At 45.3% G+C, this 17,309-nt stretch overlaps 1 protein-coding gene across 1 annotated transcript in view; it reads left to right on the forward strand.

Moving 5' to 3' along the window:
• The window catches only part of CLSTN2 (calsyntenin 2), a 1,123,462-nt gene that overhangs the window by 940,301 nt on the left and 165,852 nt on the right, over positions 1-17,309 (forward strand). The gene's annotated exons all lie outside the window — the stretch shown is intronic.

Raw genomic sequence — 17,309 nt, forward strand, 5'->3', positions numbered from 1 at the left:
GAGGAGTTGTCTAGAAACCAAAACCGAATAATAAGAAAAAATGGAAAAAATAAAAAAAGCTTTTTATGATATGTTGCCTGTTAGTGCATGATAACTCATGCTGTATTACTTATTTTTTAAAATATTTATGGAGGGGGCATGTCGTGGGCAAAGATTGGGTGTTCCTGCGTATATCCAGCTAGCATGTTATGATTAGTGCATGCTAACTGGATAACACAGAGTTAATGCGGGAGCACCTAGCATTTCTTATGTCAATTTTTTGAGGTCTCATGCACTAATGGAACATTAGCATATGACCTACAAATATTTTAAAAATAAATCCTCAAAAAAAAATGTTGCCTTAAATCTGGGCTTAGCGCTTGGGAAAGTCCCACATAAAAATGCATTAAGCCCAGATTTCACCACACTATAGTAAAAGGGCCCCTACATTTCCTGAAGCTTCTTGACTAGATTATAAGCTCCAAAGGGGCTGCTTGTTATGTGCATGTCTACTAACACAACAGAAATGGTAAAAGAGGAAAAAGATATAAGAACTAAAAAGGGTCTTGGGCACTGGTGAAGTGACATCTTGCATCCAAAGAGATATCATTTAAGTTCAATGTTCTTTCTAGTTCTTCACTTGAACTGTATATCAGCTTGGGAGTTATGATTTAGATGCCTAACATAGGAAACTCCTATGTTAGAGAAAGGGGCATTCATGGAGAAAAAAAGGTGTGATGAACTACCAATCCCTATGTTTCAATTTGTGAGTGTGATTTATCAAGGGTTTTCTCCTTTGTCAACTGGGGAAACCCTGACAAATTGAGCTCAATGTATTTTTTACTATGCGCTTACTTTCAGACACTTGTGTCTTAATATGTCTGAGGATTCCAGACAGTATTTCTATAATTATCTTGTGCTGCCAAATTTCTTTGTGAACTACTTCACACAGCACTAATATTTCAATCCAATTATGACTACTTGACTACTTTGACTCCTTCACTGCAAGATGCTTCTAATTATGCTGTGACATATAGTAGTTCTGTGAAGAGAATAGTTATTCATAGTATTCACTGGGGACTTGACTACACCATATTGTTTATCTAAGTTGTAACTTTAGTCAGATTTAAGACCTAGTTTCCAAAGGTTGGTGCATTAATTCTTCGTAACTTTTTCCAAATGCAGACATGCATTTTTGTTTTACAAAACCAAATTTTAATTTTTTGTTATTTTGTGCTAATGACTGTAGTGGAAGAGTCATTCATATTCTACACTTGTGAATTAGCTTCTTTTTCTAGTTTTACCATATCATACACAGAAGATAGTACTGATGGCAGAAAGTCACACCCAGAAGCACAAACTGAACAGTTTAAGGACAATTTCCTTGTCATCAAGCAGATGAAGCCATTACGTATGGGTTATGTCCATCAACCAGCAGGGGAGATAGAGAGCACTCAAACTTTCACAGTGCCCTCTTGGCCAGCTAGCTCTACTGCCTCTTCAGTACTCTCTATCTCCCCTAGCAGGGTGGCTGCAGCTTGTTCGAGCTCCAGAAAAATCTGCCGGGAGGTGGTTCCTGGCTTGCCAGTTGTTAACCGGGGTGTTGGAGGCTATAGCAGCCTCACTTTAAAGGCACATAGGTTAGCCCTTTCCCTGCCTTACCCATACCTCTGTGGATGTGGACATATTGCCTTGCTTTCCCTGTCCTTACCCACCAACAGTGGATGCAGGCATATAGGTTCGCCCTTTCCCTGCCTTTCCCACTCATCTGAGCCTCCGGAGTCTTCAATACCTCTGCTTTCCTCACAGCTTAAAAAAAAAAAAGTTGCGTCGCGTTTTTAAACGTAGAGACGCTGGAACAGAGGTTTTTTGACCTGATTTTCAGCAGGATCGTAGTTGTACACTAGATCCTTTGAGGTAAGAGTGTTTTCCAACTCCTCCGGGGTGGGCCCGCGATCGGGGCGATTTTGGCGCGAAACCGCCATCTTGGATTTTACCGCCGTTTTTTCGGCGATGGCTGCGGACAATGTAAAGCGCTGTTCCACTTGTGGCAAGCGCAAATCAGCATCAGGGCTCTGTAAATCGTGCTGTACTGGCGTAGGAGCCGGCCCGAGCATGGCGAGCGATGTTTCTTCCCGCTCTGAGCTGGCAGCGGGCGCCATTTTGCTTACACCACATGGCGCGGCCTCCGTGGACACGGAGAGACCTGAGCCGGGTGGGGCACCTCGAGATGAGGTTATTTCAGGAGTGGCTAGCACCGGACAGGATTTGGGTGCCCAGGGTGAGATTTTCTCCCCGGATTTTGTGCTTTTGCTGCATAAAGCATACATGATGAAAAGAGCCCTTCCTCAAGGGTCGCCTGAGGCTCCTCTGATTGCCCCCCCCCCCCCCCCGATAGATTCTGGCCTGGGACTGCCCAGTGAGGCTTTTTTCCCGGATGCTTGGCCAAAAGATAAGCGCAGAAGCGTTAATTCCCCTTCAGATTGTGGTGCACCTTTTTCCCCCCGTGGTCGGGGTGTGAGGATTCGGAGAACTCTGACAGATGTTCTAGGTCTGAGGAACCAGAGTCAGGTGCGGATTTACCACAGGATCTGGATGATCCCTCCGCGGTGAGGATTTTCCACCGTGATGAGCTGCCAGCGCTTATTTCAGATACCCTGCAGGCCCTCTCGATTGAAGATCCTGACAGTGGCATGGCCTCGGGTAATCCCAGGATGGCTAGTACCAAGAAAGCTGCTCGGGCCTTCCCTTTGCATGACTCCATCCTAGAGCTTGTTTCGGCTCAGTGGGCTGACCCCGAGGGACCTTTGAGAGTTTCCAGGGCTATGGGGCAGTTATACCCTCTGCATGAGGGACATATGGCTCGTTTTCAAATGCCTACAGTGGATGCCCTAGTCACTGCGGTGACAAAGAGAACTACCCTCCCTGTTGAAGGAGGTGTTGCCCTGAAGGATGTTCAAGACCGTCGGCTGGAAACAGCATTGAAACGGTCCTTTGAAATTGCAGGTCTCACTGTTCGGGCGTCTGCATGCAGCTGTTATGCTGTGAGAGCCTGCCTAGCTTGGCTGCAACAGGCAGTGGCTCAGCCCGGAGATGGAGCGGAGCCCTTCTTGGATGTGGCTCCACGGATGGAGGTGGCCTTGTCCTTTCTGGCTGATGCCCTTTATGACCTTGTCAGAGCTTCGGCTAAACAAATGGCAGTAGCAGTGGCGGCTCGCCGTCGTCTGTGGCTACGACACTGGGCAGCGGACATGGCCTCTAAGCAAAGGTTGGTGAAGTTGCCTTTTCAAGGACTTCTCCTATTTGGTGAGGAGTTAGAGAAAATTGTGAAAGGCCTGGGTGATCCAAAACCCCAGCGCTTGCCCGAAGATAGGCAGAGGCCTTCCTCTAAGGGCCAGGCGGTCCACTCCTCGTACAGACCTCGCTTCCGTGAAGCTAGAAGGTACCGCCCGGGGCGTTCTGCTGGGTTGACTTCACGTGCCCGTGGTCAGCAGAGGAACTCCTTTCGCTCGGACAAGCGTTCCGCAGCCGGTGCCTCAAGACTAGGAGTTCAGGGGCGACCCTCTCAATGATGGTGCGCCGGCCCTCTCCTCGATGCCTGTCATCGGAGGACGGCTTTCCCTCTTTGTCGAGGAGTGGGCCAAGATTTCCTCAGATCAGTGGGTTCTGGACCTGATCAGAGATGGATACAGAATAGAATTCAACGCCCCAGTAAGAGACGTGTTTGTGGAGTCCCGATGTGGTTCTGCCGTCAAACGGGTGGCGGTGGAGGAGACTTTACAAGGTCTGATTCAGTTAGGGGCAGTGACCCCGGTGCCTCCCGCCGAGCAAGGCTGCGGCCGATACTCCATCTACTTTGTGGTGCTGCGAAAAGGTGGGTCCTTTCGCCCTATTCTGGACTTAAAAGAAGTGAACAAGTCCCTGAGAGTGCAGCATTTCCACATGGAATCCATGCGCTCCGTCATTGCGGCGGTACAGCCAGGAGAGTTTCTCACATCTCTAGACCTGAAAGAAGCTTACTTGCACATACCGATTTGGCCCCCGCACCAGAAGTTTCTGAGGTTTGCGGTGTTGGGAAAACATTTCCAGTTCAGGGCCTTGCCTTTTGGCCTCGCCACAGCTCCCCGAACCTTTTCGAAGGTAATGGTGGTAGTAGCTGCTTTTCTCAGGCGAGAAGGTATCAGGGTTTTCCCGTACCTAGACGACTGGCTCATCAGAGCAGACTCTGCAACAGAGAGCTTACAAGCTACAGCCAGAGTGGTCTCAGTACTGCAATCTCTAGGCTGGGTCATCAATATGGCCAAAAGTCACCTGTCCCCTTCACAATCTCTAGAGATTTTGGGGGCCAGGTTCGACACAGTCTCGGGCTATGTGTTCCTACCCGAGCTAAGGCGGTGCAAGCTTCAGAATCAGGTCCGTCTGCTCCTGAGGATGCCCCGCCCGCGAGCTTGGGACATTGTGCAGCTGCTGGGATCGATGACTGCCACGATGGAAGTGGTACCCTGGGCGAGAGCGCACCTGAGACCTCTACAGTATTCCCTACTCCGGAGATGGTCTCCTATTTCTCAGGATTACCAATGCAGACTTACTTGGCTCCCTGCGGCCCGACTCAGCATGGAGTGGTGGCTCTCGGACAGCATGCTGCGGCGAGGAATGCCGCTGACACTCCCCGTTTGGTGCCTGGTGGTAACAGATGCCAGCCTGAAGGGCTGGGGCGCACACTGCAAGGGGAAGCATGCCCAGGGTCTATGGACACCCGAGGAGTCGGAGTGGTCCATCAACCGCCTAGAGTTGAAAGCGGTGTTTCAGGCGCTTCTGGCCTTTCAAGTGACCCTGGAAGGATTGGCTGTCAGAGTGATGTCGGACAACACGACAACGGTGGCCTATATAAATCGACAAGGCGGAACAAGGTGCAGAGCACTAGCCGCGCAGGCCAAACTGATTTGCCACTGGGCCGAGCTGCATCTTCAGTGTCTGTCGGCAGCTCATATTGCAAGTCAGAGCAATGTGCAGGCTGATTATCTGAGCAGGCATCAGATCGATCCAGCAGAATGGAATCTGGCAGACGAAGTTTTCCTGCAGATCTGTGCCAAATGGGGCAAGCCCGTGATGGATCTAATGGCGACAAGTGCCAATACCAAAGTCCCGTGCTTCTTTAGCAGACGGAGAGATCCTCGCTCGGCGGGGTTGGATGCCTTGGCTCAACCCTGGCCTCCGGGTCTACTTTATGTGTTTCCCCCATGGCCCTTGATAGGGCGCCTGCTCTTGCGGATTCGGCTGCACCCAGGAGAAGTGGTCCTAATCGCCCCGGATTGGCCAAGGAGACCTTGGTATGCAGACCTCCGACAGATGCTCCTGGAGGCTCCTCTGCCGTTACCTCTGGTACCGAACCTGTTGACTCAGGGACCGGTAGCTATGGAGGACGCCGTCCGCTTTGGTCTTACGGCATGGCTATTGAGAGGGCGCAATTGAGGGATAAAGGTTATTCCAATAAAGTTATTTCCACTCTCCTGCAAGCCCGCAAGCGGTCCACTTCCGTGGCTTATGCCAGGATTTGGTGCCTGTTTGAGTCTTGGTGTGCTTCCAGAGCCATTGCTCCAATGCGGGCTCCTGTCTCGCCGATTCTGGACTTTTTGCAGGAAGGTGTACAAAAAGGCTTGGCCTATAATTCCCTGCGGGTGCAGGTGGCAGCGTTGGCCTCCCTTCGTGGTAAGGTGGAAGGCGTGTCTTTGGCTGCTCACCCAGATGTGGCACGGTTTCTTAGAGGGGTGCTTCGGCTCCGACCTCCAGTGCGAGCACCTTGTCCAGCTTGGAACCTGGGGCTAGTTTTGAAAACCCTGCAGGCATCTCCTTTTGAGCCGCTTCGGCGAGCATCGGAGAAAGATTTGACACTGAAGGCCGTTTTTCTGGTGGCCATTACCTCGGCGAGACGGGTGTCAGAGCTCCAGGCGCTGTCCTGTAGAGACCCATTTCTGCAATTTTCAGAGTCCGGAGTCACGGTTCGGACCGTGCCTTCCTTTATGCCTAAGGTGGTTTCAGCCTTTCACCTAAACCAGCCTATTTTCTTGCCCTCTTTTTCAGAGGAAGAGTTTCCAGAATCTTTTGGGCAGCTGCACCTTTTGGATGTGCGCAGGACTCTGCTGCAGTATCTGCGAGTTACTAACTCTTTCAGGACTTCTGATCATCTGTTTGTTTTGCTATCCGGTTCTCGCAGAGGGTCTCCAGCGTCTAAAGCCACTATTGCCCGCTGGCTCAAAGAAACTATCTTTTCAGCTTATCTGCTGGCCGGCAGGGTTCCGCCTGTAGCCTTTAAGGCACATTCTACTAGAGCGATTTCTTCCTCTTGGGCTGAAACTGGAGCACTCTCTCTTCAAGAGATATGCAGTGCAGCAACATGGGCTTCTAAGCTCTCCTTTGCCCGACATTACAGGCTGGATGTGGCTGCCAGGAGGGATGCGCGTTTTGGTGCACAAGTGCTAGCGCGTGGTGTGGCTTGTTCCCACCCTATCTAGGGATTGCTTTGTTACATCCCATACGTAATGGCTTCATCTGCTTGATGACAAGGAAGGGAAAATTAGGTTCTTACCTTGGTAATTTTCTTTCCTTTAGTCATAGCAGATGAAGCCATGAGCCCTCCCTGTATGATTGTCTGTATGCTGTGAATCTGTTTTTCAGGTTCTGTTCTAATTTCCTGAAGTTCCTTCCTTGGGAGAAAGTTGGAAAACAATCTTCAGGATTCATGTTCAGTTAAATTTAGGAGGATGTGTTCATTCCCTCCAGCATGTTTTTATTTGGAGGATGTGTTGATTCTCTCCAGGAGGCGCGTGTGTTCCCCTCCAGTTCTATAAATAGGAGGATGAGTTCATTCTCTCCAGTGTGTTGGGAGGATGTGTGATTCCCTCCAGGAGGTGCGTGTGTTCCCCTCCACTTATACAATAAGGAGGATGAGTTTATTCCCTCCAGGAGGATGTGCATTCCCTCCTTTATGAGTTCATGCCCTTGTGATGGGCCATCGTTCGCTGTGAGGAAAGCTCTTGTGATTCCCATTGCGGTTTGCCATACTGCTTTGGAAGCTTCAAATACTGAAGAGGCAGTGGAGCTAGCTGGCCAAGAGGGCACTGTGAAAGTTTGAGTGCTCTCTATCTCCCCTGCTGGTTGATGGACATAACCCATACGTAATGGCTTCATCTGCTATGACTAAAGGAAAGAAAATTACCAAGGTAAGAACCTAATTTTCCCTTTTAAGAACGTCTAGGAGGTTACCTACGTAAAACCCCCTGAGGTAAAGATTACATCCCTCAGAGTATCTAAATCAAGCTGCCTAGTTTCCCTAGGTGGATAAACTTAATCATTATAAAAATGGGTGATCCCAGGGGTAGGAAAAAAAGTCCTGTAAAGTACACACGTAGATCAAAGATCAACATGCCTATTTCCAAGCACTCAGCCAACTCACTGAAATAACTTGCTAAGTGGTTTAATTATTACCCTTATGCCCAAAACTCATTGCTTACCCCCTCTGGCTTCCTCCTTCCAATCAAAGGGGGCTGGTGTTCGCCCTTCAAATTGAAAGTTGCAGCATGCTTGAAGGGGTACTTACTCCTCAGTGTCACCTCAGTTTATCCAGCCTAAAATAAGGGTGAGTCATGCAGGATCACTACTTCCTATGATGTTGCAGGCTTCTAGTATTGAGGCAGTTACCTGTATGCAGTTATTTACTCTGTCTATTGGGAAATTTGCCTCAAAGCTCAGGAGCCCCAGACCCTGGATAGCCAAATATGATGGTTGTCCTGTGTGGTAGGCCTTATGAGTTAGACAATACCATAGTGAACTAGGAGCCAGTATAAACAGATGAACAAAGGTGTGAGTCTATCATATCTGCATGCACAGCAGAGAAGTCTCCAGTGGCATTTTGAAGTGTTTGGAGATGTCAGTTGTTGAATGGAAATCCTACGTAAATTAAATAATCCAGTCAAGATATCATAAAGGCATGGAAAAGTCCAGAAACCTCTGTAGGTGATGCAGCCTATGGCAAAAAAAAAGTCAAGTTTAATCACATGGGAAATCTGAGAATGAAAAGACAGCTTAGCGTCTAGGATGACTCTTAGTTAACAGAAGGAGATATCCATAGTAATTGGGAGACTAAAAAGAACTGGGATTAAAGGTGATTGAGGTAGAAGACCAGTCACCCAACAGACTACTGTTTTGTTGGGGTTAAGGACAAGTCTGTGCTCGTTCAGCCAGGAGGCAAGAGTCAAGACAGACTTGCAGTGGATCAAGGTCAATATGAATTGGATATTGAATAGGATAGATGATAGAATAGAACCCTGCAGTACCCCACCGGTGATGAGATGGTGAATCAGCAGACTGTAAATTAACAGTGAAGATACAATCATGTAAAAAAGAAGTGAACCAGCTCAGAACTGACAACCTAATCTGAGAAAGACAAGATAGCAGAATTGAGTGATCAACCAGTTCGAAAACGGTGGGCATATTAGGAGAAATAGCTAGAGCAATGTTACCAGAATTAAGGATAGCAGTTCACTAAGAAAGTTGGTGAGAAATGTTTAAGTACTAGAGTATGAGTGATATCTGGCCTTTCTGGGATGAAGGATTAATAGGTGTTCAGTATGGACCGAGAGGTGTTTAAGGACCACCTTTTTTAGTAGTTTAGACAGACAACTGACATTAGATACAGGGCAGTAATTCACAGGCAAAGAAGGATCCAGACAAGATTTTCTCAGAAGCAGTCAAATCATGGCTTTTTTTTTCCACAAAGCAGGAACCATATCTGAAGAGAGACTGTGCTAGATAAGCATTAAAGCAAAAGGATGAAGGCCCTGAGAAGTAAATTTTAACCAAAAGGAGTGAATGTGAGTCATATTAACTAAGAGTCCTGAAAACAATTTAAGAGGCAGAATAAAGAAAGACCACTTGGGGTGGTGAGGGTAGGATAGCATGAGCCACAATTGTTCTTGGAGGGTGTGGTAAGGAGTTCTTTAGATTCTGTAGTTTAAGAATAAAGGAATCAGCTAAAGAGTTTGTAGAGGCAAGATGGCCGCCACATAGGAAAGAGTGTACAGGGGCTCTGTTATGTGCCTGAATTTCGGCTTTCTTTGCTGAGTTTCCTGTTGAATAACTAGACTTTTGCAATGCTGAAAAGGAAGGGGAAAGTTAAGTGCTTACCTTCTGACACTTTTGCGAGTACACCCCGATAGGCTACAATAGTGGAGCATTATAATGGTGCTGCTGTATCCCCTGGAGGTGATCTCAATGGTGATTTGGGAGAAGGGAGCCCCTCCCACCTTGAGCTTGAAGTCGCGTTGTCCCCGGATGAGAGGGTGAGAGTTCAACATACTTATGCAGGACTGGTTTCCAGAGACCTTGGAACCCTGTCTAGGTAGGTTAGGAGTGACAACAGTAGGTAGCTTCTGGAAAAAAGAAATAGGAGGACAGGACAAAAATACACCTGGATGGGTTTGGGGATGATCTAATCAAATTTGAGTAATAGGCAGTCTTAGCTTTCATTCTTACAAAGTTTGCAGGCTTCTGCTATTTGGTGATTATGCCAGAGACTCTCAGTATACCTCAATCTGTGTTTAAGGAGCTGAAGCTCCTCTGTGAACCAGGGTGCTTGGCAATGGCTAGAGCTGGACAATGTATGAATTGGGCAAACTCATGCATTTGGGCTGCAAAAACCCAAGGGAACAGAATAGTTTAAGGGGTGAAGAACTTTTGTGCACAAAAGAGCAGCAGGACTTCGGTGTGGTCATATGTGATGATCTTAAGATGGCCAAACAGGTAGAAAAGATGATGGCTGAAACTAGAAAGATACTTGGGTGCATAGAGAGAGGAATGACCAGTAAGAAAAAGGAGGTGATGATGCCCCTTTATAAGACTCTGGTGAGACCTCATTTAGAATATTGTGTACAGTTCTGGAGTCCACACCTTCAAAACAGGATGGAGTCAACCTAAGAGCAGCTGTTAAATGAATTTTCATGCATTGGCCTAAAAGTGTTTGCATAATACTTGATAAGTTAGAAGGAATAGGGACATCTGGTGTAAAGGCAAAACTATGTGTTGTACAACACTTATGCTTGTCTTCTAATTTATCATTTTAGAAAACCAGTAGTAATTAACAAACGTAAGCTTATTTTAATATTTGTAGGCAGTCTTCCCAATAAGTGACTTACTTTTATTGAATGATAGTAAACAGATTTCTCTAATTTTAAAGAAAAATGTCAGCTAATAGAATTAGAAAATGGATCCATATCACTATGAAGCACAGTTAGATATCTTCAGTAACTAGGCCTTTTTTCATTTAGTAAAAGTGTTTTCCATACACATAAAGTAGAAAGAAGTCCTTATTGAAGAAGATTCAGTCTCAGAAAATGTTTCTATATTTCAGGCAATAATACCCTCTGCTGTTTAATTACCAAGTACTTACTATTCTGTTCAACCAAGATTCTTTTGGTGACATTTTCCTTTCAATTTTCTCTGGCACCCAATTAAGGAATATTAAAATACAATTCCATCCTGTCTATGAAAAATAGCTTGGCAGAATTTTCTAACCTCATTAATTAATAGGAACTGTAACACCAAGGTGGTTTGACAAGATTGTTTTATTTCAACTTAACAAGGAAATAATACTATTCCTAGAATTATATTGCACAATTCTGCACTGCTGACAGGATTTCTCAGACAAGATTAAATAATCCCCTTTCATGTCAACAGAAATAAATTATATATATATATATATAGATAGATAGATAGATAGATATAGATATATTTGTTTATTAAAAACTCATTAGGTGGACTTAGGTGATTTACCAAATAAAATAAAAATAGAATAAAAAGATTAAAAAGAATGACATTGCTTAACAGGACACATTCAAACCAATGAACAAGGACTGTTCTGAGCCGATGTGTGGAGGAAGAGAATTCCAGAGGGTAGGAGCTAAAAAAAAAAAAAAATAAATAAGAAGCTGAGTGGAGAGGGGATATACAATCTACTGATTGTAACATTTCACAATTCTCCCTGTATTATACAAGGCTCTGTCAAATGGAGATACTTTCACAAAATACCTAGGATGACACTGGCAATTACACAGATATTTGACAGCCTGTTAAGAGGGAGTAGCAATTTATAACATTTAAAAAAAAACCACCCCCCAAAAAGGAGCATTTAGAGCTCTGGATATTTTGTTGCTGCAGTCAGCCACATTTATTTAATTTTTATTTAATTCAAATATTTATAGTCTGCACAATCTACAACTATGTGTTAAAGAGCTGATGGTGGGATCAAGTCTCCCCCACCACAACACCCCCAACATTGCACTGACCACCCTTTCCCATGAGCCAGAACATAACATCCCAGTCCTCACATAGCCCAACTCTGCAGCCTTCATGAATCCTTCCCACCCACCCCACCCCCTGGGGATTTTCTGGTATCTAGTAGATGCTAAAATAAAAAGACAAGACAAGAGGCAGTTAAACCAAAATGTGATATAATTGAGCATGCTTTGGACACAAATATTTGTTTATTTGCATTTTGCTCACACCTTTTTCAGTAGTAGCTCAAGGTGAGTTACATTCAAGTACACTGGATATTTCTCTGTACCTGAGGCAATGGAGGGTTAAGTGACTTGCCCAAGATCACAAGGAGCAGCAGTGGGATTTGAACCAACCACCTCTGGATTGCAAGACCGTTGCTCTAACCACTAGGCCACATCAGCTCATTCATTGTAAAAGTCAATGAATGGCCAGCATAGTAAATTCATCCTAAAAGATGTGTGCTATACTGCAGCTCCTAACTTTATTATCTTAGAGGTATCTGGTTTAGAAGAAGCAAAGTTGACCATAACTACCAATTTCAGACCTGGGGCGCTGCAGCTTATCCATAAGCAAGAGAAAATTTATATGTGATAGAAGGGAAACATAGACCTCGCCCCAAATTCTTTGAGGGTCATTTATGCCTTTCTGTGGGATGCTGAATGCACCCTTCAAAAAGTTTCTTGGATGCAAGGACATTGATCTAAAGCCAAAGCCAGAAGATACCTCTTTTATGCCTCACTTGTTCATGACTTCCTAAGACAAGAACATACAATACACAATCACTTTTGATAATGTCCAGTACTTTTTTTGTGCAGGTACGTGCCGGTACAGCGTACCGGCACCTTTTTTGTAAGGTCTGGCTCACCTGCCCGCTCCTCCCCCCTCCCTCAGTTCCCCGACTTTCCTGAAATCTTTAATTTACCTGAAGTCGCAGCGAACTGGTAGTAAAAACAGCTGGCAGGCAGGCTTGCCTCCTCGACGCTTCCCTTCCCTCTCAGCATGTCCCGCCTTCCTTTGATGTAATTTCCTTTCCGCAAGGGCGGGACGCGGGGGTAGAGGAGAATCACTGGACATGGATGAGAGGGGAGGGCAGGGGAGAGAGGAGACATGCTGGACATGGATGGGAGGGCAGGGAAGAGAGAATTGCTGGACATGGATGGGAGAAGAGGGCAGGGGAGAGAGGAGAATTGCTGGACATGGAGGGGAGGACAGGGGGGAGAGAATTGCTGGACATGGAGGGGAGGGCAGGGGAGAGGATAATCGCTGGACATGGATGGCAGGGGAGGACGGGGCAGAGGAGAATCGCTGCACATGGATGAGAGGGGAGGGCAGGGGAGAGAGGAGACATATTGGACATGGATGGGAGGGGAGGTCAGCGAAGAGAGATTCACTGGACATGGATGGAAGGGGAGAAAGGAGAATTGTTGGACATGGATGAGAGGGGAGGGAAGGGGAGAGAGGAGAATCGCTGGACATGGATGGCAGGGGAGGACGGGATAGAGGAGAATCGCTGGACATGGGAGGGGAGGGCAGGGGAGAGAGGAGAAATGCTGGGAATGGATGGAGAGGAGAGCAGGAGATAGAGGAGAATTGCTGGACATGGATGGATGGAGGAGTTGGCGGGGAGAGGTGAGAAATGCTGGACTTGGATGGAGGAGAGGGGAGAGAGAATTATTGCTTTATATGGATACAGGGGAGGGAAGAGAGAGTAGAAATGCTGGAAATGGATGGAGGGAAGGAGAGAGGAGAAGTGCTAGACATGGATGGAGGGGATGAAAGAAAAAAGAAGAAGATGCACATGGATGGAGATGAGGGAAAGGGAAGAGAAGGGGAGAGAGGAGAAAAACTGCACATGGATGGAGAAAATTGGTAAAAGCTGGATCCACGTTACACCTCCTCCAGTCAATTCCACGGAGGAGGACCCAGCTTTTACTTATGGATGTAGGGCAAGAAATGAAGAAGAAAGGAGGAAAGTAAAGAAATATATGGAAAGGAAGCCCTGGAAACGGAGTTGAGAACAGATAGAGAATAGCAGAATCAGAGACTGGGACCAATATGGATAGAAAAACAGTCACCAGACAACAAAGGTAGAAAAAATCTTTTTATTTTCATTTTAGTGTTTGGAATATGTTCAGTTTGAGCATTTACATCTGCTGTCTTATTTTGCACTGGGTATACTGGAGCTGTAACAGCTTACAGAAATTATTTATAATGAAAAAAAAATCACGTTATTTTTTTCTCCTATACTAGTATAATATTTTCAATGATTTTTGTTTATATGTGCCATGGCTGGGATAAGGGGTGTGGCTAATGTGGGTGTGGCTATAATAGGGGTGGAGTCATATGTGGTTTCCCCGCCCATAATGAGTACCGGCACCTTTTTTTCTACAAAAAAATCACTGATAAGGTCTCTGTGGTAGGAACATTTGTTGATAAGTCTGTCTATTGTAATGATAAGGAAACATATCTAAGGAGTAAAATCTGGGCTTTATGCAGGTTAATGTGGGACTTTCATGCACATTAAGCCAGGACTGAATTTGGCATTTTAAGGGCTTTTTCTGTTGTTTTAATTACAGATTGTGGTCTAATATTCCCATTAGGCCGCAGTACCTTAAATTTAAGGCAGGAGCACTTTCCTCCTTCTATTTAAGAGGTGCTAAGTGCTCCCACATTAATTCTGTGTTATTCAGTTAGAGCTTGCTATTCAAAACATACTAGCTGGATCTCCTAGAGCTAACACTCTACTATAAATAAATATCAGTTTGGACACTCACATTAAGAGAACCCAAATGCATTCCTCTATCTTATGTGAGGGTACCCTTAAATGCTGATCTTTTTGGAATCAATCTAATCTGGTGCACTTGGTAGCAGTGACTTAGGCAGGCCTAACATTTTGGGTGGGCCCAGTGTCAACATGGGTAGGCACTAGGCCTCCCCCCCTCCAAAAATATCCTAGCATCTTCTGTTCCTAATCCCCATTTCCCTACCCCCTTAGCCCCCAGCTTCATAGATTTCAACTACAGTCAGCACAGACTTTGCTTCTTTCTGCCTTTAAACTAAATCACCAGATTTCAGTATGTGCGGATTATCCCCCAGATAATATATACAACTCTTTTGAGTTGCACATGCAAATCTGGACACATGTCCAGTTTGCATGCACCACTTAATGAGCCAATAAGTGCTGATAATTGGGCAACAACAAGCAATTATTAGCACTAATTGGCATAAATATCATGCCTAAATGTAGTCATGGTTCCCGCCGCTAACCACTATTCTATAAACTGTGCCTAACTGTAAGTGTGGTTTATAGAATAGTGCTAAGCACTATTTTTTGGCATCACTTTTTTAGGCAATATTTATAGAATCTAGACCTCACTAATAGCAAGTCTTCAATTCAATTTTATTCACTAGTCTCTCACAATTTCAGTCTCTCTCACTCTGAATTTTGGCAAGTTCACTAAACAAAATGTTCTAGAAAGGCATTTTCACAAATCACTCACCCTTCCTACTCAAGCAGGATATAGTGGAACTAGCAAAAATGATAAAGGGGATAGGGCATCTCCCTGATAAAGAGAGGCTACACAGGATAGGACTTTTTAGAACACGGCTGAGAGGGGATATAAGAAGTTTATAAAATTATGAGCTGACTGGGGAGAAATGGTTTTTTAACCTTTCATATAACAACAAAACAAGAGGGCAGTCCATGAAACTAATGGCCAGCAGACTGAAAACAAATTTACAAAGCTTTTTTTTTTCCATTCAGCACATAAGCACACTGTGGAATCTATTGCTGGATAATGTGGTCAATGAGACTAACATGGGGAACTCAAAAGAGGTTCAGACAAGTTTTGGAGGAAAAGTCCATAAAAAAGTATTATCCAGGTAGACGTGGAAGAGCCTTTCCTCATATCAGGAATTGAGGAACAAGAAGGACTGATTCAGGAATCAGTCCTTTGGTTACACGTTCATTTGCTTTTCTCAGCACCCACACACAATCCTGTTTTTCTTTTTCCAAATAAAAAGCGAACAGAATTTCACTCACCAGCTTTCTTTCCACACCAGACACAACTGAAACCGAAATAATGCCTTTTCTACCTAAAAGAACATTTCTTACAAATAACAACCATCTCTCTGTCCCCTGTCTCTAACCATCTCAGTTAAAATTTCTCCTTGAGACTACTGCTTGAACCATCAGCCAATCAAATTGTCTTTTACTGTAGATGTCTCCAGATCTCCTGCTAATTGTATTCTATTTTTGGTATTTGTATCCCTCTTATGTTAACAAGGAATCCAAGCGGGTTACAATAGATATGAAATATAAAGATCATTGGTACATTATCAGATCATATATTAAAATGCACATCAAAAAATATGTTTTCAGATCTTTATGAAATGAGAGATATTCTGGAAGAGTATGAATTTGATCAGGAATAGTCCCAAATTTTACTAGATTAATACATGAATGAACTAAGACTCTTCTATATCAAACCTTCTTAATAGTTAGAAATCTCAGTACCAATGAGAAACTCCCTTATATGGTGTGTAGCCCTGCCCAGCGCATCCCAGGATGCACTGGGTGGGGCTGAGCGCCTCCATTTTGCAGCATCAAAGGAAGAGGAGGGAGGCACTCTGTGTCCCTCCTCCAACTAAGGTAGGGAGGCCAGGAGGGGGTTTGGGGTTATTTTTACCAGGGATTCGGCGGCAGACAACTCTGGGAGTTGGGGTGGGCTGGAGGTCCTCCCACCCCTGTCGCTCGCTGGGAGGGAGGGGGTTGACTGGCGGCCACTGGACCACCAGGAAGTCTTTTTCTGGGGGTTTGGGGGGGCTGGAAACCCACCGGATCTCCAGCCCTCCCTGAACCTGGGGGGGGGGGATCGTCGGGGGGGGACCGGAGGTCCGCCGGACCTCCAGTCCCCATGTCGTTGGGGGGGTGCTTTGCATTGTTGGGGGGAATGGGGGCCTGCCAGCATGCAAATGCATGCTGGACAGGGATCACCATTCCTCCCCAATGATCTGCAAACCCTAACACCAGCTGGGAGCTGGTGTAGGGTTTATCGCGGCCAGCGACCCAATCTTTGCTGCACTGGTCACTGATCATTGGGGATGAATGCATTAAGCCCCGTTTAGCATGTATTTGCATGCTACTTGCGGTAAGAGCCCTCGAGCACGTTGTTTCACGCGCTTGAGGGCTCTAATCATGGGGCGGTAGCAAACGCCGGTGCTAGTATGGCGCTAATAGCCTCTAGCGCCGGCGTTTGCTTTTGATCATGAGGGTATTAGTCTGGCCCAGTAAGGTAACTCTTATATTCTTATTACTCGATTAGTCAGGGAGAGATATAAGCAGAAGAGAGATAAGCAGATGATGAAATTATAGGGAAGAATTCTCAGTGCTTTGGTGGGTCAAGGACCTTAGGGTATATTGGAGGTAAGGCAAGAGAAGAAAGTTGAAGTGCTTTATCTCTCTGGTATCTACTTCTTTGCAGACACTTACCCTCCTCCACTTTTAACTGCCTGTGAGGTGAACAGCATTTTCTTCTGTGGCACCTTTCTTCCTCCCTTCATGTCCATTATATGAAAATACCTGAGGCAACGGCGGCATGGCGGCTAGATGTTATTTAAAACTGTAAAAGCAGTGACACAGAGAGACAATGAATATTGTGTTTCTTGAATTAACAAACATTGAAATTTATTGAACTTATTTGGATCTTGTTATATATCTGAAAAGTGAAACAGTTTCTTCAAATTATTCTGCAAGTGATCCACTTTTTTTTAAGTAGTAAAAAGAAACATACCATGTGGGATGTTTTCAAATTACACTGTAGCCTGGCATAAGCTGTTTATAGAGGTATTCTGAGATTCCCAAGAGAGTGGGTACAGCACCAAATACCAGAAATGCTCTCTGCCTCCGTTCACTGAAATATCATCTATAAAGCAGTCCCAGAACCAAAAATGCACTGTTCTGAGAAGACCAGTCTGTTCAGTGTATCTTCACAGCTTTC

This window comes from Microcaecilia unicolor, chromosome 10, assembly GCF_901765095.1.
Source record: "Microcaecilia unicolor chromosome 10, aMicUni1.1, whole genome shotgun sequence".
Taxonomy (NCBI): Eukaryota; Metazoa; Chordata; class Amphibia; order Gymnophiona; family Siphonopidae; genus Microcaecilia; species Microcaecilia unicolor.